Raw genomic sequence first — 17,202 nt, forward strand, 5'->3', positions numbered from 1 at the left:
AGTTCTGTTGTTTAATGAAAAACGTTGAGAAGCTGCAGAGAGTAAAATCTGAGAAACAGCTATTCTTGTTTAGACCAAAAGATCACACTGGACATATTGTATCATTTAAGAGTAAACGTAATAGGCTTTTCTGAAACAAACAAAAGAACTAACAAGTTATAAACAAATGTGATTTGTGGGGGTTTTGTGGTTCCAAGTTGTTCACTTGATTATAATCACATACCTTGCTTTTTCTAGGGAAACATTTTGCCCAGTACAGTAACTTCAGGAATAAAAAAGAATGTGAGAAGCAACACAGAGAGAAAACGTGTTAAGATCCAGCTCTGTCTGCATTACACTAAGCAGCAAGTAATCTGGAAAGTGCAATTAAGCTAACTAACCACTCAGTGGACTAGATTTGACTACCTATACCCATGCACACTAATATACTAACCATCAGTTAGTCCTCCTGAGCTACGCACTGAACATCATTACACAGTGAGCAGTTAGTAATGTGAATATTCCCACTGATTTCAATATAATTATTGAGAAGAAAGAAGCATCTCAGGATGGGTAAAGTTGGTATCAAAATCAATCTCAACAGGAATAAGGGTAGCAGAATCAAATCTTCTAGGCACAGCCAGTTCACTTAATGCTATAGTCAAACACAGTGAAGAGCATTCATGTCTGCTAGACTGAAAACTGGGATGGAAAAAAGCTTCTAATTAAGAATGATAGAAGAGGGATCAAAAATCTTACTTCTACCTTCTAGAAGAAAGAAGAATATACCCAAGATAGAGCAGAATCAAAAGAACAATAAAAAATCCACTCTTTTTTTCCTGTGTTTATGAAATGAACAGAGTTGAGTTGCTCTTTGTCACAGAGATACAACACTGTCTTCAGGTGGTCGTTGTTTCCATGCCACCTTTGAAACACACAAAACTGTCAATGTGCTCCTCAAATATTCTGTTGTTTTCTTTCAATGACTGATTTATACCATTTTACAGCAAGGAATGTGCCACATCCATTAAACATTAACTCTGAGGTATAGTTTTCTAAATCACAGCTATCTGCTTTGTAGTCTTGTGCTTGACTTGTGTTTCAGAAAAAGAAAAAATGTATTTTTCTGTACTGTCAATTACTTATTCAGCTCTGGGCTCTACTGAAATCTCCTGAACAATGGGGAAACATCTTTTTGTTTGTTTTTTAAAATACCTGCATTTGCTTGAAATACACAATGAGGGACAGTATAAATACGATAGAATCATTTGGTAAGACTTGAACTGAGACCACATCACAAAATATCCTCTTAGGCCAGCTCATGAGGGCTGCTGGAAGAATTCCCTCCAAAGAAAAAACCCTACAAAGGCCTTACATGGAAAGATGTGAGAAACTCTGAGAAACTAGAATTTTTCTTTAAACTTGAGAAGAATAGACCTAGTGGTTTTGACAGAGAGAGAGATGTTTCCACTGGACAGTTGGTCTCCAGCTGGCCCATCACATTCATTGTTACTGCTGCCTCTGACGCCTTCTGTGAATACAATTTACTAAATCACTTCAGCACATATTTAAAATTATGCACAAGAATAATCCCAGTAAGTGAATGGAACTATTTATGTGTTTAAAATTAGAAACAAATATAAGGCAGGATGAAGCACATAATCCTCTCAACATGATATTTTCAAGTTGTACTTGAAGCTTGGTGAGCGAAAACACATACAGCCACAAAACTATTCGGAACACCTTACCAATCTTGTCTCTGTGACACTCATTTCAAGCTATCAGACCCTAGGTCCGTGGGAGAGATGACTTTGCAGCATGCTGGAGGCGTAAACCTCCTTGAGCACTTTTTGCTGTCTATGCAGCAGAATCTGCTCAGAGAAATGTATGTCTTAGGGAAAGGATTTGGAAATAATGCTATCTACAGCATTCTTAAATTTATGGAATTAAGTAATCAAAAATTTTTTATAGAACATCAGTAGTTTTCTTCATTGTAATCTAAGTAAAACCTGCCAGCTGCCATCTAGTTATGTTGGACTCCCCTCTAAACCATCCAGCACCTTAAGCATGGTAAAAACCCCTTGTGCCCAAACAGAGCACTCTGGAATTCATTTAGGGACCCTGTGAAGCCCCAAACCATAACTGTGTCTAGCATATACAGTTTATAGTCAATTTTTTAATCTATGGTAGTTATTACGTTTCAAATATAAAGAAGAAGTCTGCACTAAATAATGCGAAATAGAAGACAAAGCAACCCCATCTTAACATACGCAGTAGACAGTAAAAGCATCCCTGTACATGCACATGAGGAAATTAACAGCATTCCCCATGTTCATTCAAAGCAGTGAACATGCTGTGCTGGATGCACATATGCATTAGAGAAACAAAATTGCTTTAAATAATCAAAATACACAAAGGAACATTTTTCTGTGTGGCTGGAAATAACCCTGACAAATGTTAATGTTTTGCAAATGAAAAACATTCTTTAAGAAACAACAGAAACAGCAAATATTCAAATGCATACAAAGTAAGCTCCTATATTAACCTCTGCTGTACAATGTGGATGTCTACAAAAATCATTGTGTGATGAGCAAGTACATTCAAACTTTTTTTCCTGGATTATGAATGTATTTGACAAGACCCAGAGAAGGTCAACAGCGTGATTAAAGATATGAAGAAGCTTCCATATGGTGAGATACTAAAGAGTGGACCACCTAAGTTTAGAAAGGAGAAAGGTAGCAGCAGATGTTACTGATGTATCAATTAATGAATGACAAGAAAAGACCTCTGAATTCTTCCCTGTGTATATCAACAGACAAAAGAATTTCATCCAAATTAAGAAATAGGGTTTTTAGTGTTCCTGCTATTTTGTTATTCAGCATATAATTAATCAGTGAAACTCATTGCCACAGTAAAATACTGCGATAAATTGTCCGAAAACAGGATTAGTAACACATGGCTAAGGCCAACATACTGGTTAAAAACTGGACAGGACTATATACAACTTATGATTCTTGGGCTACCAGTTTTGATGGCACAGAACATAATTCTAGCAGCTGTAAAGCCAGAAAAAAGCCTTGCACTGTCAGTTCTGGGGTAGGGGAGAAAAAGATACATACAGTCTTTTGTCATTGTCTCAGAAAGGTACAAAGCATCACATGAGGGCTAATTTTGCTATGACAATTTCTACATTTTATTTGCCTGCAAGCCATTTTTTCTAATTGAGAATAGTGACAATATATAATAAGTAAATAAAAAATGAAATTGAAAAGCAAGATTGAGTTGTAACTGGTGTCTACAATAAATGAAGCTCAAATCCTGCTGTTATGTTTCTGACAACTTTAATAATCATAGATCATCTTGTTTTAGTTGCACACAGAGAGTGGGCTACAAGGTATGTCACCCTCAAGAATGACTAAGATGTTATGTTTATCATTTAAGAGGCAGAACTATCTGAATTCTGCTTGATAACCACCGGTAGTGCAAATTACCCTGACAGGACTGTGTGTTCTTTCTATACCTTGCTTAGAGGCCAGGATTGCTTATTCCCAATGTATTAATAAGTAAGTGCAAGTATTTCAACAATCAGCTTTTTAGAATTTGCATGCAAACTCTCATGCTGTGTAATTATACACAGTGCTGGCACTCAAATTAATTAAAGCTGATTTCTCTGTGACTGCAAACTGGTCATATCCCCAGACTTGCTCTAGTATGAAGTCATCACCCTATATTCAACATGACACTTTATGTCCCTAGCATTCTTAGCAATGCTAATATGAAACAACTGTAAATTAGGCAGTATTTTAGAGAGCAGCTGACAACCGCTGGTTAGTTGTTGAGTTCCCTCCCCTCGACACTTTCCACATAAAAGTAAGAAACCAGTTATTTCCATTGTGCTTGCTTTGTAATTATCTCGACTAACAATGTAAACAAATTACATACATTGTTTCAACAGATACTCACCCATGTTTGATTAGGGGTTACACAAAACTTATAAAACACAAAACCCAAAACCAACATCAACAGTGTTTGTTTGATGCTAACATACAATTAGTCTCTTACAATTTCAGTGTTAATTTAGAAACTCCTTCTCTTTCTCTTTTTCCCTGTAATGGCTCTTTATTTTTAAAAGGCACGCTCTTGCCGACCAAGAATAGGGAATGGGGGAGGCAAAGCAGAAGAGCTGACAGTTAGATTTCAGGAATCCTCATCAAATAGAGTGGAACTGTAGCAGAGACTGTTCTTTGCAGCACAGATCCATAAATGCTGACTTCTGGGGCAGTGCTGAGTTCCAGCCTTTTTCATTATAAAGTCATCTGCTCTGATTTTATAATTGAGCTGAAAGAAGTGACTTTTTAATACTTTTTTTTTTTTTTTTTTAGCAGAGGTCTCCTCTGAGAAATTAAAATGTTATAGAGATCTTTTATCTCACAAACATATCTGCAATAGGAGCATTCTCCTATATTCATCACAAACAGAAACAATATAATCAAGCCCACTGGTATTTTGCAGTGCTAAATCCATATCAAGGGACACCAGCAATTTTTAAAAATGATCTAACTCTCCCACTACACCAGAAAGCGCACTCCCAAGTAGGATCAGATCTTATCTCCACCTGACCCTAGGAAAACACAGAGTCAATTCCTTCAAAATATGACAAAAGAGAAGTGCACAGTGGATATCCTGATAAAGTAGCTGATGTCCAAATAAGGGCAATGAAAAAGAAATTTCCCCCCATTAGTGATACTGCGATCACTTAGTTCTTTGCAGCATTGCATTTAGTGATTATTTGTGTCCTTGTAAACAATTTAGAGGAAAGGTATTGTCCTTTATAATTACTTTTAATGTGAGGTGCTGGAAGGCAGATGCAGGGACTGTGAGAATGATGACCCTAGGCCCACTGTAGGAAAGGATCTGGTTTGAGACCATCTTAAAAACTCGAACATACACAAGTTCATGGGACCTGAAGTAATCCATCCGTGGGTCCTGAAGCAAATGAAGTTGCTAAGCCACCATCCATCATATTTGAGAAATCATGGCAGTCAGGTGAAGTTCCCAATGACTGGAAAAAGGGAAATATAACCCCCATTTTCAAGAAGGGGAAAATGGATGACCCGGGGAATTACAGACCAGTGAGTCTCACCTCTGTGCCTGCCAAAATCTTGGAGCAGATTCTCCTGGAAGGCATGCTAAGGCACATGAAAATCAACAAGGTGCTTGGTGACAGCCAGCATGGCTTCATTAAGGGGAAATCCTGCCTGACCAATTTGGTGGCCTTCTATGATGGGGCTAAAGAACTGATGGACAGGGGTAGAGTAGTTGATGTCATCTACCTGGACTTGTGCAAAGTGTTCGACACTGTCCCACACAACATTGATGATCTTAAGGTCCTTTCCAACCCTAAGTATTCTATGATTCTATGATTCTAAAAGTCTATAACACAACACAATTATTTCTGTAAAGCACAAGGTCTAACTTCCACAGGTAGTTCTTGTTTGCCAGAAACAGTTATCCTGATATACATGGAAAACATTGGTTCAGAAGGAGGACTTCAGTATGTTAACAGCATTGAGGAGAGCAAATCCCACTTTCTTAGCTTGAATTGAACACCATTTTGTCTCTTATGCTCATGTTTTCAGTGTTGAGCATGTTATTCTGCTTGATTTGGGGTCCATTTCCATCACTTATAAAAAAATATAAATCAGAACAAGACATGTCAGCTCAAATTGCTTGGACATGCTAAAAGCATGGAAATGCTTGAAAGACCTATTTTGGGTTAACAGAAACCAAAGACGTCAGAAAAATAGGGCGATAGACTTGGCAAATATTTGCAGAATCATCTGAGCTTCAGCAATCAGAATATTTAGAATGCATTTGATAATGTTTTAGAACTTAGAAATGGCCATATATTTTGTAAGTCTCTATTAAATTCAAGAAACACTGAAACTAGGCAAAGGCAAAACTATCTTGAGGTCATATCTTTCTAAATGTTGACTTTTTTTCAAATGCTACTGTATATTCACATACTTCTGTTTTCTACTTGGATGTGCTAGGCCCAAAGACTTGTCTCTATTGACAATCTGAGTATCACCCTTACCAGCATTGCTGCAGTTCAGATAGTACTATAAACAAACATTCTTTTGTGGAGTTTCATGTCCATTATAGCATGGCAATAGCAGTTTTTGAGCCATGTCTGCAGTCTGAGCTATACAGGCTTAAGTACCAATATTGCTGGTACTCCAATTGAGAGAGTAAACCTTTTTAAACAAGCAGCTGGAATTTGCTCCCAATGAAGGCATAAATCAATACAAAAAAGTGATAGAGGAAAGTGAATTATTGTGTAACCTTCCTTCTTCAACATTGGCAATATCATTCTTAGTGCTTTTGGACATTCAGTTTTATGGTAATGGCTATAAATGCTTTAATCTCCATTAAATATCTCAGAAGATGAGCTTTAGTGGCAGAATAAGAACAGGATTTTGATCACAAAATCCTTCCTGGGATATTACTGCTTCCTCAAAAATGCCAGTGAATGTACATTCTTATTCTACTAATCCTTACCAGGTCTTCCTTCACAAACCTCCATCAGCAGGATCACTTCAGGGTGGATCCTCAGATTAGCACACACCTCATTCTTAGCCAGGTGCAACTGCATGAGTTAGAATAAACGGGAATGAGACTAGAGGTCAGTCGCTGGTGCCTAGACCTCTTCCTAAACCATTGCACAGGCTGTGCATACAGAGGGAAATGACAAATGCAACTCAACAAAACGTGCCTTCAGTATAAGGAGCTCTTCTATTTTGATGTCTGGAAGACCTCTTGTAAATACTAAGATAAGGTGAGATATAAGATAAGATAGAATGAGCTGTGTTCAATATCTCTGAGCTTCACAGGCATGTCACTACCAATCAATTTCATACTAGAATCACTTGGAGAGAAGTCAACAGTCTGTGCTGTTGTGCTCCAGTGTGCTGTATTTCTGAGGTGGCTGTGCCTTTTTACAAAAAAACCCAAACCAAACCCAAACAATAAGCACTAAGAGACCTCTGGATAAAATGCATTATGTTATTATCACTGTTATGAATAATTGATTAAGTAAACTATTCTCAGGAATTATTTAGCTATGCCATGTGTGTCTGAACCCCAAAACCAGGAAAGAACTTTGAATATAGACCTTTAACTTGCCCATTTAATTGTTAGTGCAGGAGCAGCTTATGATTCTTGAGAAAGTAACAAAAATTGTGGAGGCAAATTTTCATCTCTTCTTCATTAGAAGAGATGTTTGGAAGGCAAGGTCTATATAGGCAAGAGTAGTAAGTGTATGAAGTCCTCAAAAGGATGCTTGGAAATAAGAACACATGAAACAATAGTTCTTTGTTGGAACCAGTTCCTGTTCATTCATTTAACTAAAAAAAACCCTCAAACTATTAGAAATCAAGAGTCAGAGAGCTACAGATTTTCTAATCCAGTAGCCATGATTTCCTTGCAGACAATACATGACCTAAAACACAACTGTTTATTCTGCAATAAACCTGAAAAACTTCACATTGGTCTAAGTTTACAGTGAACAAATTTAAACAAGTGAGATGCATAAAGTTAACTTGAGGTGTAAATATGGCTAATGCTATCTGAAAAGAACAATCAACAACCAGGTACGCCATGTGTGTGACTAACAACTCCATGGTATACACATAAATCAGGAGCATAGGCTTGGAAAGGACCTTGAGGTTTTCAAGGCAATAAATCAAAACCTTGAATATAACTTGAAGGTTATGCACAATGTGGAAGCCTAGAAAAGAAGTATGCATAGCAAAATAGCCTTTCTAGCCAAATAATACACTGTTTACCCCATGGAAACTATAGGCGTACTCTACCATGCTAGGTACAAACTGAGAAGTTTCATAACAGCTGATGAAAAAGTCACCAGTTATTGATCATTCAGTTAATAAGAATTTTTGGTGAGCTTAAAGTATAAACTGATCAAAAAATGAATGAATGAGATTTGTTCTACTGAGTTACATAACCAGTTCGACTAAAAGCAGCAAGTTGCTGCTTAGCTTTTATCTCATTTGTTTCCATGTTTTGCAGCTCAAGAATCTCCAACCTCTACAAAAGTTAACTTCAGAGTCCTAATATGAGGCTGATGAAGCTGACAGAGAAATTGTTGAGACTGATTCTGCAGCTCACTCTTTTTGACTGAGCAGATGTATTTCTAAATTTTCCTTCCCATCATTTACCAGCTCCTTCTCCACTATATTTAGTATCGAATGCTCATTTTCTAAACATTTTCCATTCTGTTAGGTTTGTTCCACATTTAAGAATCAGTAGGTCAAATGTGCTGCAGACTTTTTGTTAGACTTGTTAAAATCAAATCGAAACTGTATGATTAACGATATGAATCATCTGTGTTGGATTTTTTTTTTTCAAACAGGAAAGTAAACAAGTACTTGTCTAAAGCTCCACCTGCTATGCTGCTGTTATGGCGCTGTGCATATCAGAGAAAACAATTCCCCCTTCTCAAGGCTGAACTAAAATTAGGCTCCACCTGCAAGATGTTACTGAAATCTTACACAGCTGCATTCCAGAGACAAGTTCCACAGATTGCTTTTGGAAAGCACTGTGCATTTCTGGCAAAATCAAAATCAAACTTGTTAGCTTTTTTTGCCTAACTTTTAAAAAATGTATTATTAATGATAAATGTAATTATTATCACACTAATCATGCTGATAAGTAATCTCAAAAATAGATCCATTTAAAATGTAATTTTACACCCACATCCCACTGTATTTAACCACTTCTTTGCAAATGCAGGCAGTAATCATAATAATACTTAGCACTTAGACAGCACTTTATTCATTTATAGACACTTCTGTGGCACTCATCACCAGAGTAACTTTATTTTCTTTATTATGTCTTCAAAGTGCTGCACTGACATTAACAAATTAATCCTTACGGCGCTTCAGTGAGAAAGAATAAGTCTGATCCTGCACTATTTACTAAGCAAAACTCTACTCTTACCCAGCCTCAGTAGCCTTTTACTCACTAACCAAGTAAGTAGGAACATTAGAACATAGATCACAAGAACTACAGAGATATTAAAACATATTACAACTCCAACTTTGAAGTGACAGAGAATATTGCTATTGACTTCAATAGCAGAAGGGCCTAAATATATATTCCTACCATTTTTCACAATACTTCTTTCTGACAAGTGAATGCTAAATATTGAGCGTATAGAATTGTTGGAAGTGTCTGCACAGCTGTAAACACAATAAACCTAAAATAAATCAGTATTTCATTCAGCGAATGGGAGTGAGCTATATAGACTTAATTTTTCCAAAGGTGGTGGGTTTTTAAGACCTTAATTTAAAAATAAAGCTTATGCATATTGAAGACTGAAGTGAAATTTGTGTTGGTTTTCATTCGCTGAGTTTCCAAAAAGACAAATGGTTATATGAGACTTCTAGTAACTATTTCAATGTAAACTGGACTAACTAGATGTAAGTAGTTAATATACTAAACAACAGGTGAAAATGGATACAGCCTTGTTATGTATCTGACAGCTCCTCTGCAGATAAAATTTAATAAAAGAGAAAATATGTTGTCAGAAAAAGGCTCTGGGATGTACAGTGACATTAACCAGTTGCAACACTGTCATTAACCAGTTGCAACACAGAATAATTGATACCTGTAACTCAGGACAGACCCTGAATGGTTCATTAATGTCACAATTTATTTTGTATGCTGAGGTATTATAACAAAAATAACTGAATCAAACCAGGCTACCAACTGCAGTGTGTGAGTAAACATTTTGTTCACTGTGCTTCCCAACTGTTACTGTCAGAAAAGAAATATAAAAGGAGGCGCAACTTTCAGCTCCCAGATAGTGAACTCCTCTCTCCTTCCACACTACTGGACATTAAAGACTTGACGGCCCCCTGAGACCAAGTAATTCTAGTGCACAATATAACAAAAGAGTCAGTACACTGGTGGTGTGGGAGTGGACTAGGGCACTTATCTAAGTTTCATTCTTTGCAGTAGCCCAAGGGAACAGTGCATCAAGCCAGCTGCACTGGCTCAGTTCATCCTGTAACTTTACACTATTTTCCCTCTAAGTCACTACTAATCCCTCGGGTTTACATGGTTTTTTGGGCGGCATCAGAGAAAAGCAGTGTGAAATTGCCTGAAAGCCTCTTTATAAATAAGACTTATGATATAGACCAGTTCTGTTGTTGAAAGACTGAAAGAAATGCCCCTGAGGATTGGAAGAACCATTTTACAAGTCTCCCACTGTGATTTTTTTGTTTGTTTGTTTCTGTCTAATGACTGATAACTTTAAAGAAAACCAACAAACAAACAATCATTCCCAGCTTCCTCTTTTAACTTAAGTCTGTATGGTTTGTGTTTGTTCAGCTAACAACAATATCTAAAATACAAAATATCCTTGCTTTGATATCTTGGCTATCATGTTACTAACAAATTGCCTCTTTTTAAAGATTTGTCTTTCTAGAAAATTTTAATGCCCTGTGACAAATTCCTACCTGGCTATGTGAATGTGGCTGCACTGAAGGCAAGAGGAGGTGAATTCACTAATACTGGGTCTGGATTTAGCCTAGGCACTTCCGATGCATGGGTGTGAAAAACATATGCTATTAGTCTAGTGTCACTGCCTCATATTCTGTGCTTCAAACTGGGATGCAGAGAGTGTCACTAACCCAAGGATAGGTTTGAGACTGACCCTGCATGTTGTTAAACTTAACCTCAGTTGTCCCTCTGAATTTGAAAAGCCATTTCATATAGGGGAATGTCCAGGTCTAGAAGAATGTGGTAGTTCAGGGATGAATATTAACTTAATCATGAAAGGAACTACTACAAGGTGCTGGCAAAGATGGATTCTACCAAATTCAGAACTTAGAAGACTAGCAAACTGTGTATCATGTATAAGAAACAACTATAATATATGGTAAGATTTTTATTTTTTTTTTAATGTTAAAGGTTGCTTCTCAAGGCTCAAGTGTTTCAAATCACACCAAATGCATCATCTCCAGAGCTCATACCCAACTATCTAAAATCAGCCTCTAAAATTAACAGTCTCAGAGATGCCATTTTGCACAGTATCATCTAGTTCACTCTTTTAGCAGCTATGGTGCCTTGTTGTCTATAATGATAGCTCTCAAATGAGTCCCATATGAGACACATCCATAATGCCCACCAAATATGACGAATACTAGTTGCTTTACCTTTGTGGGATTGTGTTTGGAAATTATGCTTTCACAAGCTTCACTTTTTGGGAAAATTTGGATAGTGCAGGAGCTCACGATAGCACAGCCTTCAGTATTCTAACAGCAACATTTGGAATCGGTCATTAGATGATGTTGTGTTCTCTGCTTACAAAATAATTATTAATACAATCCTTATTTCTGAAATCAAGATATCTATTTCTTTAGTATTCATTTTATTCTGAGGAGGGGAAAAAAGCTGCTGCAGAGATAATTATATCTTATGGCAATCTAGTACAAGTACAAAGCTTTTTTTTTTCTTTTTAACATTGGTTATAGCATTTGAACCACACTGAAAAAATTCTAAATTGGCTTACTTGCTTTCCACTCTGTGAAGTTTAAAACACTCACCTTTGAATGACAAATTTTTTCTTTAGTTTTAGTTAAAGATCTCAACAAACATATTCACGTCTTAACTATAGTAAATGAATTAATAGTTTCAAGACATTTTCATTTGTTTAGTGGAAAACAATATGTATCCATAATTATATCTATACCTGTCTATTTGGTACCAGAAACCTTCAGTGGAAATTAAGTGATGCTTAGGCCCGATTTATCCTTTATGGATGAAACAGGCACAAAACTATGTCTACGTTGATGGTTCATTGATCAATTTGCCGCTGATTTTGTGATTAACAGCACAGACTCACTTATATTGAAACCGACAAAGCTCCTTAGTAGACAAGTTGAAAATCCATTGCTTTTTGATGATAACTTTCTTGTTAAAGCCAATGACAAAGATCCTATCTAATGGGGTCAGTGCAAGGCCCTGAAAAGCAGAAAGAGAAGCAGAACTGATAAGTGAAAAATGAAGAGTTTCATCCCAAATAAATTACCTAAGAGTACTTGCTTTGGAATTACTCTGCACGCTCTCACAAATTTCAATCTATATGGCACAGTATGAAATGGAGAAGAACTAATTAGTGTGAGTGGATACAACTGGAAGGCAAAATGACAAAAGTCAGTATGTTTCTAAATTTTCTGCGGAATGGATCCTCTCATTGTAACAACTGGGATGTATATTTATTTAACGGATGAGCGTATCTCCAAAAGCTATGTTGTTTTCTGTATGTCAGGAAGTGCTCAAAAAGCACTCATCATGTGCAGTAAATGTTTGGACAATTCAGGCAACAGAACATTTTTCCAGGGTTGTCTGTTTACCAGCATTTTTCATTCTTACTACACTAAAAATACCTGTTAATTTATGAAAGCTGTTCTTTAGTGAAGGTGTTCTCCTGTTTGAACTCAAATACTTTTAAGTTTGCCTGAAGAATTCTGTGAAACTGTAAGATAATTTGAGAAATCATACATAGTTTTATGGGACTTAGCAATTAAAAAATATGATGGTACATTAGTGAGCTTTACTCCTATTTATAGAATCAGTTATCACAAAGTGACCATTACGGTTTACTTTCATTATTCTGTTTGTGCATGGGATTTTCTGAAAGACTATCTTATGCCATATACCTGTCCTGAAAACAGTGGGGGAGGAAGACAATGGCATGGCCTCCAGTGCTTTGTTTATCACAGCATTTTGCAAGCAGCAGTATGTTTCTATATGGCAGAAGCTGCTTTTGACATGCAGATCAAGCAAGATAGTCAATACAGTCTTCCCTTTCAGGGCATTCCAGTCATTCCACAGTGGGACGCTTCTCCTTTCAGTGTCGATAGCCTTTGATTTCCTTTTGTAACTCGGTGTCTTCCCATTACCCCTTTGGCACAAACGTCTTAGCAGAGACATTTTCTGAATTTGATCTCTCAAGCAGGGTTTCTTCCTTTCCTTTCCCTTCCAAAAGATTACGTGGCCAAGTCTTTACTCTGAGTTCTCTTAGTGAGGAGTAGTTCTCAGATGCTATACTAATCTGCAATTTGGTGCAGATTTTTTTAGCTGAGAGTGAATGAGAATAGTAAATCTGGATTGTACTGCCTCGACAATATGCCATGGCCTTTTCTCAGGGGAGAAGAATAGGGAGGGAAACTTTGGGCCTATTCATTAGTCTGACTGATATTCTTTTCTTAGTTGACAGCTAGCACTGAGAGTACTTCAAAGGTATTAGATAAAGAAGGAACAGAGGGCCAGCACATCCATTAAATCCATTTATTTAATAAACCATAAAAAGCTTCGGAGCATGAGTGAGATGTCTACAAGTGCACAGAGCCAGCTTTCTCTCCAACCTTTTTCTACCAGTTAGGGATCAGCAAGAACTGGAAAACATAAGCTGCTTGAGAATGGCCACACTTTGAGTTGAATAAACAACAGTGCTTATTTATAGCAATCTGAATAGCAAGGCAGGGCAGGCAAGGTCTAATACAAAACAGCTACATTTTCTGAGCCAGCAGTGAACAGACTTCCAGGGAGTCCAACACAAGTTTGACATCAGTATCTAACATGTATGTAACATCCTGCATATCAACAGTCATAGGCAGGTTTGGCACAGAGCTCTCACAGTGTAGCTGTGCTAGATCAAAACTAGATTAACTTGGCTTTAGTCTCTTACTTCTTGAGATAGTCACCTCTGGCACTTACATCAGCATTCACATTCCCTTCAGTCCCTTGGTAATTACAAATTCCTTGAGGCTAAATGGATATTGGAAACATATGTAAACCCATTTGAAGATCTAGGTCAATAAGCCTTTGATGAATTGATGGGAACCAAATTGGTGCCAAATCCAAACTTTCTAGAGAACCTTCAGGTGCTGAATATGTGGCCTGAAAATATTTACTTTAGATAAGTTATCATAATCTATATATGAGTTTTCTTGGTATCTTGTCTAGTGTGCTACTGTGGCAAATGATATTACAGGTCACTTTGGGGTCAAGAAGAATAGCTCTAGTTTTCTTCTGAAGATGGAACATTTACTAGTGAATATACAGTAAATCCAAGAGTTGGTCATACATACTTCATGTAATCAGAAAGCCTGTCATTTACCAGCTGTTACCAACTGTTCTGCCACAGGTGTAGGTCAATAGGGTCATTCATTGCACAGCAGTATAGCCGTGGCTTCAATACTTAACTGATGTTACCAGCAACTGGCAAGAAAGACCTGTTCAGTGCTGTGGTATTAGTCATCATTTATTTTGTCATCTTTTATGTATTTTCTTCTGAGACTAACTAGGCGCTCTTATCTTGGCTGTGATGTGCCAGTTGATTATGTTGGTTATGTTTCATACTCCAACTGTATTCATTTGTTTTAGTGTGACTGCTTGACCTGGGTTCAGCAGTAGCTATCTGGCTGGGTTTAAACCATGACACTGCTTTAAAATTTTTAGCTTCTATTGGCAATATTCTCCAGGTGTGTGCTGACATTTTTCTGAGAGGTCTTTTGTTGCAATATATCAGCTGGCTTTGAACCTGTCACTCCTAGACAAAGAGGTAAAGAGCATACCTGAAATTATGATGCACAGTCTACACCTCACACATGACTCAGGAGTTCTGTTTGGCTTTTTAGAGGAGAACAAATCTGCGGCTTTAATTTTGCAAGGTTCTGTGCACTCTCCAGAGTGCTGGTAGCAGCTGTTAACTGCCAAATGCTATTTCCAGAGTTGTACCTCCATTAATCATTGTGCAGGTGCACGAACGAAAAATTGTTTTCTGGCATGATAAGGTGCTCACTTCAAGAAGCTGAAGTTAGACAAAACAACTATATTGATGTTAAGTCTATTCAAGATGAAGGGACAAAAAAAGCAGTGCTTTCCTTATGAAAAGGACAAAATAATTTGTGACAGAATTATTTCAAGTTTTAGGATTTTCATAAACAGTTCCATTTTTTATACAGGAGACCACAGAAAGAAAAGTATTGTACTTTTAGAATAAAACATTCTCAGGTGTTCATAGTACTTACTATGGTTTTAGTCCTAGATTTATATTTTGCAGGTGTTATTTTCCCAGCCAGGTCTAAAGACTGGATATTACTTTTCTCAGAGCAACTATGAAAAAATTAATAGTTGTCAACACTGGAAAAAAAAACAGCCAAAATCCAATCGTATGGATCACATAACATGGATGGTTTATATAATGTAACAGCAATCTTCCATAAAGGTTTGTATAGAGAACTTATTCAGGTTACTCTGAAATAAACATCCCATTAACTGTCCACACAGTTGTGTGTCTGTAAAATAGCATGTAACTTTGGGGCGCTAGCAACTGCATGTCTGTAGGTAGGACAAATAATCTTGATCAGACTGATTTTGACATGCTAGCAAATCTTTTTGCCTTTCATGCATGAATCATAAAAGTACACCATAGGCTAACAGTTACCGTAAATCTTCCAGTAAAGGCTCTATTGGTACTTGATATGATAGAGAGAAATAAATGTCAATGTCCTGTATTTTGAGTGTGTAACACTCAAAATTGCACTGGATGTGTTACAAAAAAATGGAAAAGAGCTAGAAAAAGCTGAGACGATTTCAGACAAAACTTCTCCTGAGTATGTAATAAGCACAAAGAGACTTCTTGTGCCTGTTCCCTGTTTTCACATTAAGCAGTGGAGCTCTCCTGACTGCTCATGTAATGTCTTGTAAAGAGGCTTCCTGACCAAACCCTTCTCTGGAGGAACTGTGCATGTGTTTGGTGTATGCTGCCAGCAAATTTCCTGTTACTTTCAGGCACTTTGAATATGACACTTAGAGTGTATATGAAGGACAAGACTGTAAACCTAACTGAATATTCTCTAATTTATATCTGATGTTTTCACTCAATACTGTTTTCTGAGACTTCAGTTGGATTCTCTTCAATTTTCAAAGACTAATTTGTAAAAAATGATGCTCATTAAGTAGTTTGCTTAAGTGTCAGTTCCCTGCAGCAGTTCATGCCTAACATTAGTAGTTACATATATGGCACCAGCCTCAATCAGCCTGTGTAAAGCATATTCAGATCTGAAAATTATTTGGAGAGGGAAGTTTCAAAGGTGACAGCTGTTCATATCTCATCAAAAAACCCACTGCTCTTCTGTTCCATGAAATTTTTACTCCTAACTTGACTCTAATATATACTCTGGAAATCTGCTATGTCTCAAAGTATCACTGAAGCACCTCATGAGAGTACTCACAGAAATATTCTACTACATCACGGATGCTATATTAATATGTAGAAGAGAAAGACAAAAAAGACAGTTGTCAGATACTGTAAGCTCTAAGTGAGCTGAATCATTTCTTCTGAGTTATGATAAGCATAAAATCTATGGTTTTTTTCCTTCACTCCAATTTCTTTAAAAACATTAATTATTAAGTGGGTTTCACTTTTTGGTCTTACTAGCATGATGTTAAGAAACTTCACAAACAAGGAAATCTTGAGTCCGCAAATTGTTCATGAGCATGGAAACTCCTTTCAACTCTACCTGCAAGTGCCACATGTGAAGTGGAATGCCTCATTCCTAATCCAGACTACAATATTTTTTGCATTGGGTTAGTTAGCCTAATGTAGGCTAATGGAAACAATTTCTCTATCTTCCTTTTTTCTTTTTTTTTCTTTTTTTTTTTTCTATCTTACTGCTGCTGACAGCATACAAAATGGAACCTGTTTTCTGCAGGGTCACATTCCAACTCTGCTGGTTTATAAAAGTAGCTTTTACCAATGGTGGATCTAGGGTCTCCTATCTTTGAGCCTGAGTTTGATCTCAGAATGAAAATGAAAGTAACGTATTAACATATATAGCTTTGTGTGTCACGCTGTTGTTTGTTAGAAAATGATGATTTAAAAAAATTGAGAAGAAACTATGCAACTCATCTAGTCCAACTGTCTGCCCAAGGTGGGATCCTCTATGCTTTCTGTAACTGTCAACAGATGCTTGTCCAATCTGTTTTTAAATAGTTCCTGTGATGGAGGTTCCAGAGGCAATATAATGCATCACTTCCATAGCTCTCGCTTAGACAATTTATTCCAATACCTAACCTGACCCTTCCTTTGTGAAACAGATTATACACACTTGAAAGAGGTAATGAGTT

General features: G+C 36.9%; 1 long non-coding RNA gene across 1 annotated transcript in view; it reads right to left on the reverse strand.

Moving 5' to 3' along the window:
• Window positions 1-1,755: 1,755 nt before the first annotated feature.
• LOC134159846 (uncharacterized) overlaps window positions 1,756-17,202 on the reverse strand; it is a 189,918-nt gene continuing 174,471 nt past the window's right edge. The window contains exon 3 of the long non-coding RNA XR_009963321.1: window positions 1,756-1,850. This is a non-coding gene — a long non-coding RNA (uncharacterized LOC134159846). The remainder of the gene's footprint in view (window positions 1,851-17,202) is intronic.

This window comes from Pezoporus occidentalis, unplaced genomic scaffold (assembly GCF_034315485.1).
Source record: "Pezoporus occidentalis ecotype Australia unplaced genomic scaffold, CSIRO_AGI_Poc_V1 ctg151, whole genome shotgun sequence".
Lineage (NCBI taxonomy): Eukaryota > Metazoa > Chordata > Aves > Psittaciformes > Psittacidae > Pezoporus > Pezoporus occidentalis.